At 42.2% G+C, this 13,166-nt stretch overlaps 1 protein-coding gene across 1 annotated transcript in view; it reads right to left on the bottom strand.

The window, feature by feature from the left end:
* The window catches only part of PDE4D (phosphodiesterase 4D), a 1,476,836-nt gene extending 1,463,907 nt beyond the window's left edge, over nucleotides 1-12,929 (bottom strand). The window contains exon 1 of the mRNA XM_073235968.1: nucleotides 12,804-12,929. The gene's annotated coding sequence lies outside the window, so the exon portion shown is untranslated. The remainder of the gene's footprint in view (nucleotides 1-12,803) is intronic.
* Between the last annotated feature and the right edge of the window lie 237 nt (nucleotides 12,930-13,166).

The following is a 13,166-nucleotide window of genomic DNA, read 5'->3' as shown; positions in this document are numbered from 1 at the left end:
AAAAGAAAATGCACACAAAAGGCATACGATTGGAAAAATAAGTACCAATATTTTTAGATAACATGGCTTATTCAAAAGAATCTATAGATAAAGTATTTGAATTAACCAGGGAGTTTAGCAACATTGCTGGATATAAAAATCAGTTATATTTGATACTAGTAATAGAAATTGAAATTTACAAAATATTATAGTTTGCAACAGCATAAAAATATCCAATACACAGAAATAGACCTAACAAAAGTTGTATAACACCACAATTGTGGGCTATTTTTCTATCTTTGTGTCAACACCACACTGTCTTAATTCCTATACTTCATAATAAGTGTCAATATCTGATAGATCAGTCTTCACTCCTTGTTCCTTTTCTTTAGAGCTCTGTTTTACAATGATGTGCTAGTTCTTGACTTTTTTTATATTAAGGCAAGAAGAAACTTCCTCAAAATATATCTGAGATGGCCACAACCCTCTTTCATGTATGACATGTGGGCAGTATATAAGAGCCCAAAAGCCAACCATTGGATGGTACTCTAGGTTAGGATTTTTCAGATTGCAGTTATGTGCTTAATGGGTTACAAACACATTCTTTTCAATCAGGTAGAAATTATCCAAGTGCATCCTGTGCAGTAAGACTAAACATTGTTTCACGACACTTTTGCTTAAGCTATGCACATAAATATATATACATGTATACAGAGACTAGGATGTAAAATTCTGTTGCTAATTGCAATCAAAATATTTGAAAAACCATGCTCTGCAAACTATTTTCCAACAGAATTCTAAGTGTCATTAACTGTTATAACACCTGCTACTTACTGTAGCATGTATTTCACAACTATACCATTTTTGCTTTGGCTCAGATGAAACCTTAGATTTGTAAGTTTGTGACAGAACTGAAAGGTGAAAACTATAGGATGTCAATGAATGAATTAGGGAAGAAAATCAGACCAATATAATGAACGCAACCAAAGCACAATGTCTTTGAAAGAGAATGCTCAAGAACACAGCCTTCATTCAGGAAGGGTGTTAAAGGCTCAGGGCAGAGGGTGCTGCAGAGACAGTGAGTGAAGATAAAGGGCAGCTCTCTGAGGCATTTCTCCAGTTTTCCTCTTGGCGCCCATCTACCGGTCCATTTCTGAAATCCACCCATGAGTCATACTCTTTCTGCTTTTCACCTCCTTTGGGCTTTCAGACTCTCCCTCAGTAGCTGGACAGTCTCCTTGCCACCATGTCTGCCTCTGAATCTTTTCCCTCAAGACCCACCCTGGCAAACCAGCTCTCTGGTTCAGGACCACCATCTCCCCTAGGATGTGTCCCACACAACCCCAGCTGGGGTGTAGGCAAAAATGACTGAGGGGTTAAGAATGAGAGCTGCTTTAACCTGAGCTCTTGGTACCACCGCAAACAGAAGATACCCTGGCGGTTTCCTTCAAGCACCTCCACATGTCATAGAACTTTGCGAAAATGATCAGAATTATAGCAAAAATACTGATAATAATAATGAGTTAATATTTATTGAGTGTCTCTTTTGTGCCAGGCAATGTTCCAAGCATTTTTCATGAAATAATTTACATTTAATCATCACAATAACACTGAGGTAAATAAGGTTATCTCTATTTTGCAGATGAGACAAGTGAGGCAGTTTTTAAGCATCTAGCACAATCTCACAGCTAAGCAAGCAGCTGCAAAGAATACGTAAAGAAAAGAACTAAGAGCAAACTGTGAACTGAGTTAAGAGTGACTAAGAAAGAATACTGAATAATCTTCTCAACAAAGTGGGTATCTGATTTTTCAGGGTAACTTTAGTCTGCCTTTAGTTAGAATGACAAGAGTTTACACACAGCCAAGTGGATGCTTGGACCCCAACTGCCATTACCGGTAAACTCATGCATGACATTTGTGGAAATGTCCAAACTCAATCTCAGAGAGTTTTTTTCCTGAAAAAAGACACTGCTTTTGTAGCTTCCAAACTAGGCTTCATGATAAAAGTTGAAAAGTTGCTAGGGATTCATTAGGACACTAATCCAAGAAAAAGATGATGTAACATCTGATGACTAAAATTCACCCTACCTATTTGAGCCAGGCCAGTCCCCTGCCTTATTTTGGGAAACCCACTAAACAAGTTGATAGACAGAAAGTATTTTGAAGATCAACAAAATAAATGATTTAACCCATACACCTGAAATAACTGAGGGGCAAAGAGTCATCAAAATCCTAAAGCCCAGTGAAATACCCACCCCAGAAATAGAGTAAACATCAAGCAGTTGGGCTAAATATTGAAGATTATGTGGAGTTTTCTCACCAAGCTTTCCAAGAAACTAAAAACTGTGCTCAAAGTTGGGAAGACAAGAAGGAAACAGTTAGGGCTATTAGCAGCTCTTACTAGCAAATCTGAAGTACTTACTAAAAAGAGAGAGAACTTTCAGCCTGACATTTAGACATTGCTTATATGAAGTGCATTGTCCTATTATCCTGGATTTAAATTTAATAGTTTAAAAAAGGACTAACTCTTTCCCACCCATTTCTCAGACTCTTTTCATCCACAAGAAAGCCCTGGAGGGCTTTTTAAAAGTTTGAGGACAAGAAGGTCAGAAAGTTAAAACACAGTCATGCAGTCTCTCCTCCTTCCTAAAATGGCCAGTTGGTTAAAATCCACGATAATGAAACAGTTAAAATTCTGCACTGTGTAAGAACAACCAGTTGACCTTTAAATGTGCTGGTTTGATTCCAATTACCTTTCAACAAGCATGAAATCTGGCACAAGGCGTACAAACACACACCAATTATTTTTGTAGTGTACATGACTGAGCTCACAGCGTCCTGCTTGGAAAAAAATTAATGTTCACTTTCCAAAAGACAGACTAGAGGCAGAGTATCTCTGTTGGTAGGATTGTCCTTTGATAACTGTCTCCAAAAGTCCTGTTAGAGATGAGAAGGCCTTTCCTTGAAAAAGCACAGTTCCTTAAGGAAAATAACTTTTTTATGTTGTTTAAATTCAGTTATACGAAATGGTTTTTAGTACATCAAAAGTAACAATAGTTGAGAAATAATTATTCAGTTAAGAGCTTTGCATACCACATATGTAAGAGAAAAACCTCCCCCCTCCCAGTGAAATGGTGAAATGCTGAATCCATTGAACAAATGCATTAAAACCCAGAGATTCAAAGCAATTGTTGAATTCTCCCTTAAAATGATTTTGTGATTTTTCAAAAGTGATTCCCATGAGGTTCTTTTGAATAGTGATATTCCCTCATGCCTTCAAAATAGAATTCAGTTTACAAAAAAGAAAATCTGTTATAGGCTTTTTAGGAACATAATGCAGGCTGTTTGGTGCAATGTGCAGAGACGGAAGCCCTCTCTGGAGGACTGTGCCATGCAGCCAGACAGCCTCTAGTCAACTGAAAGACCATGTTCTTTATAATCTCCTTTGTTCTCTGTCTCCAGGTCCCCACCCCACTTCCATCAGCCAGTTACATGGAATATTAACCCCACACCTGGACAGTATTAAAAGCCTGAGAGTGTTTTTCACTTTGTTTAATCCTTTGCCTTAGGACTGAAGACTTCTGAGAGTCCTTCCCAAATCTCAAAGTCTTCCTCTCTCAGCATCTGCTTCCAGTGAGAGACGTCTGCTGGCCGTGCCCCAGCTTGCCAGTCCCACCTTGCCACAATATTTGATTTCCCTCATTCACTCCCTGTCATCTAGGAGCCCAGAAGGAGAAGAGTCAGGATCTCACATCAACATGGACAGTGGCCCCAGGCCAGCACCCAGATCATCGCCCATCTAGCCATTTCTGCTTTGGGACTGGCGGGGGTGGAGCTTGATTCAGGAAGAGAGGGCACTGCCTGGCTTGGGTACTACTGACAAACTGTGTCAGAAAAACACCTGCCAGTGGGTGGTCCTGGCCCAGGAGGCCCCTTGGAGCCTATTATCTACCAGGACAGCCTGGTTTAATGTATAGTCCTGAGGACTCCTCGGAATGAAAGTGGCTGGGCAGGTCACTCCATAAACACACCAGGCAAGACAGGCAGCCGAGGCTTCCTAGGACCTTGCTCACTGCCCTGTCCTAAATCTCATTCATTCCTAAGAACCAGAGCTCCCTCTCCACCCTCTTCAAGCAGCCACTAATTTCAGTCCCTTTTCCCTACCTCCAGGACTGACTGGATGTTCAAGTCCGGATACTTATCATCAACCTCAACTTACAATTATTCCACACCCTCCACTCACTTTGCCAAGATTTGGGAAGCAGGGCAAATGAAAGGGTCTTTTTGGTACCATCCCCAGCTCAACAACCAAGAGAACTCACATCACCTGGGTGCAAGGTGTGAGCTACCACTTCGGCTGTGCCCCAGCTTGCCAGCCCCACCTGACTTTTTTACCTATTCTCTTGCATACAGTGAATGACTCCATTGATCATATTGTCCTCAAGTCTGCAATGCAAAAAGAGACCCAAAGTCTTATATGCTTGAGGAATTGTGCAGCAATATTTTTAGTTAACATTTTCTATTTATTAATCAGGTTACACAATTCTATGGTGGATCTGTTCAGGTCTTCCAGCCCAGCCACCATTTCCTCTCCTTTCTGTGAGCATCCTGCCACCAGAAAAGCCATGTGGTATTGGAGAAAAGAAAGTGTGAGAGACCTGAACACAGAAGGCTGAGGATCCAGTCTCAGCATTGTTATTACCTGAGTGACTTTGGCCAAGTAACTACAATTCTCTGAAACCTCAGTTTCACCTTCTGTAAAATGGGGGTAGTATCCACCTCCTAGGGTGCTATGAAGGAAGTAATGAGATAATGAGGGGCAAGGTAATCCTGAATTATAAACAGAGAAAGAAGGAAAAGGAAAGGAAAAATGAAAAAATCTGCCTCCTTTGCCCTTTTACACTTGCAAGTAAAATAAAGGGTTCAAACAGGAAACCTAAAAAAGATCATCCAAAATACAATATTCGTAGGAACTGTCAAAGGGAGAGCCTGCTGTAATTTCGCAACCCGGCAGGAGCTCAGTCAGAGCTGTAGCTTTAGAGCGTCTGAGTGCCTGGAGCACTGCCCTAAAGCTCAGGACTAGCTTGCAGGGAGAGACCAGCAGCCTCATCTGTTCTTTCCTGCAGTATAAAGGCAAGAATGGCAGGACAGACTTGGGGGTGGGCTGAGACAAACACCTCAGACCACGAACTTACTTTGTGCCCCAGAAGATCAACTGTAGAAGAAAATTCCAGCTTTCTGTTCACTGCTTCGACCTACTCGAATGGGAAGTTCTGCTCAGAGGCCCCAGATAGAAACAGGAAGTCAATAGAGCTGATTTCCCTAACTCCCAAATGCAAATCAGTGCTCCTGGTGGAAGAAAATTACAGTGAGGTGTAAGCCTCCTTTTTGAAAGGAGGCCACATACTGAATGTGTACAGAAAACATCCCCCCCCCCCAGGGAAGAAAGGAATAATCCATCAGCTTCCTGCCTTAATAAAGGAGACAAGCGAGCAGGATCTACAATGAACTAGAGATGACCCAGTGTTCCCTTCAGAACCAAATGGCCACTAAAAGTAACAAAGTGTCCTGCTTTGATATACAGACTCCACTCTCCAAGCTGGTTCCTCTAAAGGCACTTTTACTTTAGTGACTTCCTCCACAAGTTCCTCATTACCCTTCACAGCATCAATACTTTCTTAAAGTCCCATGTTTCAAGCTCCAAGCTCCACCCCACACAGGCCTCTTCAGCAAATTTCTATGGGATTCTGTCAGTTTCGTCTCATCGGCACAAACGCAGCCGGTTCTCCCACTGCAGCAGACTCTGGCTCGCCACACCTTGCCATTTCCTCAGCCATCTCCGGTCTGGATCCGCTGCACATCAGCCTGCCTGCCTGCTCTCTTTGACAGGACTGCCAGAAGGACCTCTCAGCGTGCGGTTTCCTCACCTTATGCCCCTGCCCTGAGATGTGCCACAGCTCCCTAGTACCGGTGGATTAAATCTAAGTTACTCACAAGTGGTCTCATCATATCTACCCAGCTTAGCCGTGTGCCATATGGAAAGGGCCTGAGCCCGGGTGTCAGACAGAATGAGCAAGAACTCATCTGAGGTTGGCTTCAGCATTAAGTGGCTGTGTGAACGTGAGCAAATTATGAAACCTCTCTGCACTTGTTTCCTGGTTTGTGGAATGAAGCTAATGTTGCCTACCTACACAATTATTTAGGATTCAGTGGATAACACAAAATTGTCACAGTGGGTTTCCATACGAAGATTAATTAATGCTTATGGAGGCCTTACTGCATTCCAGGCTCAGTCCTGAAGGCTGTACATGTGTTTTTGGAGGCTATTATCTTCATTTTGCAGAAGAGGAAATTAAGGCAAGAGAAAGTGAATCACTGAAACCACAGAATGAATCAGTAGAAAAGCCAGCGTTAGGACTCCAGCAGCCCGACTCCAGAGCCTACACACTCAACTCCCGGCTCCACTGGCCCCTCCCCGTGGGGGGCACTGGCTGCACAGCCCACTGTCCCCAGCCTCCGGCCTCCGCAGCTGTCCCAGCCTCACTCCGCATTCCAGTCTGCCCTGATGGATGCCATGCTGTGTTTTCTCGCCAATCCTCCTGACATCTTGAAAGGAGCGGTGACCGTATTTTCTCTATTTTGCCCTCATTTATATATTAACTTGTATTGTTCTCCAGTTCTTTCTGTAATCTATTTCTAGAAACGATGTGAGAAAAATAGACCACATGCCCTACTTCCAGTATGTTCCAATGAAACAAGTCACTCCCGCTAACACCCCTACAGCCGTCAGGCCAAATCTCCTGACTGCCGTTCCCCATTCCGCAAACATTCAGCAAGCGCCTGCCAGCTCTTTGCAGTGGATGAAGAGTGCGTGAGCCTTGCCCTCTAGGAGCCCGCAGTCTAAGGAGATCAGCGTTAGACAGGTGAGCTTCATAATCCGTGGTAAGGATGAAATGCATGCTGTTAAAGGCATCTCCATCACCGGCTCTTCTTGCTCTGGCATTTCCCATGTCACCTTGCTCACTAAGGCTGCCCCTTCTTTTTCATCTCTGCTACCCCGGTCCCCCCACCCTGGGGTCACTTGCTCTCTACCTCCTTCCTGAACTACTCTGAAATCACCTCCCAACTCATCTCACTGCTTCAGTCTCCTGCCCCTCAAAGCCAGCCCACCTCCTGCTGCCGGATGACTTCTGCTGTTACGTCATATTCAAAGACCACAGGGGCTGATGAACCAAGGGCAAAGCCCTGAGCCTGAACACGCAAAGCTGCCTGGGAACTTACCTCACTTTCTTCTCCTTGCTTTGCTCCATCCCCATCCACAGACATACACATCACCTCATACAGTACCCCCTGAACATAAACATCCCAGTTTTCCAAAAATGTTTCACCTTCCTATTTCCTACAATTCCCTTTGCCCACCTTGCTCTCCCAAACTTTCTGCTCATTTTTATCTCCAAGATTCAGGTCAAACCACCTCCTCCATGAAGCCTCATCCCATATTCCCATGACGTGCCATCAATCCATTCTCTGATTCACTGAAGTCATGCATTTGTAACTCCTTTAGGGCACTTCCATTCTTCCTCGCATTACAGCCATTTGTATGTTCACCTTACAGTCTCTGTATCTTGAGAACAGCACTTTATCTTTATCACCTTTGTTCAGTACTGCACCTAGCAGATTGCCTCAAACATAGCATGTGCTGAATGAGATTTTTCTTTTTTATTATCATCATCTAATCATTTATCCAACAAATTTTTCTTCATCCCTAGACTAGACAGCAGGGGTACAAAATAAAGACAAAGGACTGTCATCAGTAAGCACAAACTATCAGAGAGATTGGCACAGAACACAAAGCTAGTAAGATACATGCAAAGTAATATGGATTGCAAAATTATGACACTTTTACCACCAACGAGGTGTGTGACCTTGATCAAGTCACTTACTCTGTGAGGTAAGTATGGATAAGTAGAAAATGAAAATTCATAGGTAGTCTGTGAATTTATGATTCTAACCACTGTACGGCCTGCTTTGCCAATGGGTGGCACGTTCATCTTGGTAAGTTACAATGTATTTTCAGAAGTTATTAATGTTAATTAATTCTAGGAAAATCAAGTAAGTGGCAACTAAAGAAAGGTCAAAGCCTGCAGCTGAAATTGATCCTTACAATATGAGAAAAATGAATTGTCAGTGCTTCACTAGCACCTCGATAAATAAACCAGTGAAATTCAAGGCCATGAGATACCGGGTACATGTACCTGGGCTCCTCACCAGCATGTGTGTGAAGGGCTCCTGTGAGAGGCCCCTCCTCTGCCCACCCAAATGATCACCCTTCAGCAGTCAGGATTTAAACTATCAAAAACTAATCATCAGAAAGACTTATGTTTCGTCACCTTAAAGAGAGTCAATGACTCCCAGATGAGCCGAACTTGCCTTATAATACAATTGAAAACACTCACATCTTTAAAAAAAAAGAAAAAAAAAGACTCAACACAAAGAGTAGTTATCACTCATATAATCACAGGAAAGTGAGGCCATAAAGGCAAATATAGACAGTGCTTGCGCAAGGTCTCTCCAGGTGAAACTGCGTCTTGACTAGCAGATTTTTCGTTTAACATCTCTTGGCCAAAGATTATTGCAAAAAAGGAGAAATGAATGTCCTACTTTATCCCAGAATAAGGTTCAAAGGACATATAATGAACTCCTCCAGCTCTGATTCTGTGCTCATCAAGCCCAGCTATTGATTGATTTGCTTTAAGGTCTATCCGTTGGAATAAAACATGATGGTCAAGCTGATGAGCATTTTGCTTCTGGGACAGTTGTCTCTGTCATTGAAAATGAACATATCATTCTCATTGGCATGTCAGTCTCATTAGCTGATTAATATGCCTAAGAAACAAATGCCCTCTCAGGAAGCTCAGCAAATCAAGTATCTAGACCCAAAAAGGCTGAGGTCTAAGCCTTGGACTTCGGAACATTCTGCGGCAAAGACACCTTGGAAGGGCTCCAGGAAGATAAGAGGATGCTCGTCTCTTAGAGACCTAATTCCATCATATCTGCCATGTACCTTTCCCCAGACTCTTCTAGTGTGTGCTTAAATTAGATAAGGACCAAGCTTTTCCTTGGGCACTGTGGGATCTAGTCAGGAACAATGCTCTGGTAGGCATGAGAGATGCTCTCCCCTGGGCTCCCACATTCTACCACCAGCATTTACCTCATGGTTTCCTCCATCTCCATCCACAGACATACACATCACCTCATACAGTACCCCCTGAACATAAACATCCCAGTTTTCCAAAAATGTTTCACCTTCCTATTTCCTACAATTCCCTTTGCCCACCTTGCTCTCCCAAACTATCAGCTCATTTTTATCTCCAAGATTCAGGTCAAACCACCTCCTCCATGAAGCCCCATCCCATATTCCCATGACATGCCATCAATCCATTCTCTGATTCACTGAAGTCATGCATTTGTAACTCCTTTAGGGCACTTCCATTCTTCCTCACGTTACAGCCATTTGTATGTTCACCTTATGGTCTCTGTATCTTGAGAACAGCACTTTATCTTTATCACCTTTGTTCAGTACTGCACCTAGCAGATTGCCTCAAACATAGCATGTGCTGAATGAGATTTTTCTTTTTTATTATCATCATCTAATCATTTATCCAACAAATTTTTCTTCATCCCTAGACTAGGCAGTAGGGGTACAAGCTCTTTCCTGTGCCTCTCTCCTTCAGATCCTCCTCCCCTGCCAAAGTACTCTCCCAGACCTAGTCCTCAAGCCTCACTCCTTCCACCCCTCCACCTTTCCCCTTGACTCTGCAACACAAAAGCTCAGACAAGCTGGTCTGGCAATATCAAAGCTTGCTTGAAATGTAGAGAAGGAAAAGAAAGTGAATGAATAAGCAAAATGAGAACCATTCTTCATTGGCAATGAAAGAACACCTTGAAACTATCATATATTACAAATGTTGGCCTGCTAGTCTATAGATACAATTTAAAGGGGCCAAGGTAATCGAAAATAGTACAAAGAGTGTGTTTAAATATTTTAGGCATCCACAATGCTTAAGAGACTTGTGATACTGAATCACAAAATATTTATTGAGCACCTACTATAAGAATTGTTTTGCAAAGGGTGCTCTGCCAGGGGTACCCAAAAATCACCTCAACATTTGGACATTCACTAGAAGAAATCACAGAAGTCAGCTTATTATTGTACTTATGGCTAAGATTTCTTACAGCAATGTAGTAAGGATACACAGATGGATCATAAGGGAAATGGACACAGAGAGTGTCTGGAAGGTTCCATATACAGATTTCCTTATGCTGTCTAATTCCTATGAGAGGAACACATCCCCCCACAATAAAAATACAGCAACATGTAAGCAATGAATCAGCCTAAGGAAGCTCCTTAGAGACTCAGGACTTGAGATTTTTATTGGGGGTTGGTCATGTAGGCACTCTCTGCCTAGCACATACAAAATTTCCAGACTCCCAGATGGGAAGCAGGTGTTCAAGCATAAACTGTTTGCACAAAACTCGAAAACTTGAGGCACAATGAACCACACTTATCTGTTAACTGTTGACTGAGAGTACCTTGAGAACCAAATTCGTAGATGCCAGCCAAGGGCCGACCTTGCAAATGAGGCTTTCTAAGGGTAGCAGTCTCAGGCCTGCTACACTAAGTCTTTTCCACACAGATAAAAAGACCTAGTTCTTGCCCTTGAGCAATTAACATTTAGGGAAATAAGCAGTTATACATGAAACATGCAATATATACAGATGTAGCATGCTGGATAACACTAAAGAAACATTTTGCAAAATGTCCTCTAGACCACTAGGTGTTTGCCCACCTCGTGACTACAACTCACAGCATCCTAAGCAGAAGAATGGAGCATTGGCCAAAGCCACAGGTTCAGCTGAGATTATAGAAGACCTTGAATCTTGTAATGAAAAATTTGAACTTGATTTCATACCCTCAGGAAACCACTGAAGGTTTTCTTTTTTCTTTACCAGCTAATAAGATCAAAACATCCTTGTTTGGAGATTAATCTGGCCACCTTATGTAAAATATAGGGGAAGGGGCAGAGATAGTAGGCCAAGACACCTCAGAGGGAAAGAAAATGGTCATAACCATTATGCAGGGACCACTCACTAGACAGTAGACACGGTCCAAGGCACTTCACTGAGTGCTCATGTCAACCTTCTAAAGGAGGTCTTATGGCCCCCATTTTAGAGATGGGCTTGCCCACTATCACACAATGAATTCAACTCTAGTTGATTAGTGTGATTTCAGAACTCATGGACTTACTTGCTACCTCACAAAGCTGCATAACAGAAAGTCAGGACAAGAGAAAGGGAGGAAGGGGTGAGCCAGTTCCTGTGGCAAGGGAAAGGAAGTGAGCCTGGGTAACTCCGCCACTTACCCTGTCCTTTCCTCCCTTTGGGCACTTTGTTCTAAGAGGAGAGGCCAACAGTCATATTCCAGAAATGGTAGTAGATTGAAAGAGAGAAAACCAGAAATTGTCAGTTTTTTCTGAATGAGATAGGAAAGGTGAAGAATAGGAGTCACAGCTGCTTCTTGACCCAGATAGAGAGGCAGAAATAAAAGGCCATGTTGCATCTCAGCTTAAAGAAAGGAGTGGGCAACTGGTGGCATTTGCTCATGTTTAATATCTCACAGAAATTTACACTAGTAAAAATTCTCCTTCCTGTTTATTACCCTCTCATATAACACAACCCCTGAATCATTAATGATTGAGCTCCTCTCTAGATTGTCATTTTCAAGACATATAAAATTAACACTCCAGAATCATCACAAGTCTCATCATCAGGATATATTTATTGATCACTAAATGCGTTAAAAGTTTTGGAGATGCTAGCATAAGACACTGACCCCAAAAACTTTAGAGATCACAGCACAGTAATTTGCTTAATTGATAAATATCTGTCTTGGTTCTTCATAAAACCCAGAATTAAGGAACAAGACATGACAAGCTGCTATTTACAAGGAATTAAACCTGTTGCCTCAATTGGCATTAAGCAGGAGGCCACAGGCCATTAAAACAAGTTGAAATTAATGTACCAAAATAACTTGGTCCTATGATGCTGATCTTATCGTGTTGGAAATGACTCTAAAATCTTTATTAGCCATTAACGGAACTTCTAAGTGAGCTGTCTGTATTTTTCATTCAGATCCCAAATTAGCCAATTTAAGCACTCAGAAGTATGGCCAAAAAATGACAAAGAGGAACAACTTGAACAAAACCTTCAATGTCACCCTGATAGCCTGTGGAACGTACCCTGCAATTGGGGAAAATTCATGCTGACTGGCTCAGTTGCAGCTTGCCTGAGAATTCTTCTCCCCTAAGAGGTAATGTCAGTAAGTCACTGGCTCATTTATTGTTGCGGCACTCTGACATGGTACACGAGAATAAAAGGGTGCACAACATGCCTCCAGGAGTCCCATCAGACAGGTGGGACAGCCACAGATGGAAACATTATGGATATGCACAGGTAAATGTTTATGAACTGTGGTAAAAGCATGGTCATGGAAGTCAAATGGCCTCAGTCCACTACTCACCATCATAAGCAAGCTTTATAACCACCTCTAAGCCTCAGTTTCCCCTTCTGAAAAATGGGTTCATAATAATACCCACTTTGCAGTTTGTTGTGAAGAGTTAAGTTATTGAACATAGAATGCTTAGCACATAAAAGGTGTTCATAAGGTGCCATTATTGTTATAACAAAGTTCTCATTTTTGTTTTTACTACTATTCCTACTCCTCCTACCACCCTGGCTACAGTCATCTATATTTTGACCCTTACCTTAAAGACAAGGCTGCTCTCAGACTGCATGAAGGGGTCCAGTCCAGATGGAAGAATTCATCTATGGCAAAGAAGCTCATGGCTTGTCAGATGTCAAAGACGAATATTTCACATGCAGAAGATGGTTGTGAAGGGGAGTAAGCCTAGTGTGGACGAAGCAGATAAGTAAGTTTGCTCTAAATGGCTTTCTGAGCTGAGGAAAGGCACATGTTCAAAGGTCATATGACTTTCAGAGCTGGAACGTGACTTAGAAATCCTTCAGTCACTCAAAAAAAAAAATGTAACTTTTGGATAGCTACAAAAATCTTATACCTTCCTCTAGTTTTATTTGAAATTTTGAAATAAATTCAGTATCAAGAGAGG

Source organism: Manis javanica, chromosome 1 (genome assembly GCF_040802235.1).
Source record: "Manis javanica isolate MJ-LG chromosome 1, MJ_LKY, whole genome shotgun sequence".
NCBI lineage: Eukaryota > Metazoa > Chordata > Mammalia > Pholidota > Manidae > Manis > Manis javanica.
The sequence above is the reverse complement of the archived record's forward strand: the minus strand, read 5'-3'. Positions and strand labels throughout refer to the sequence as shown.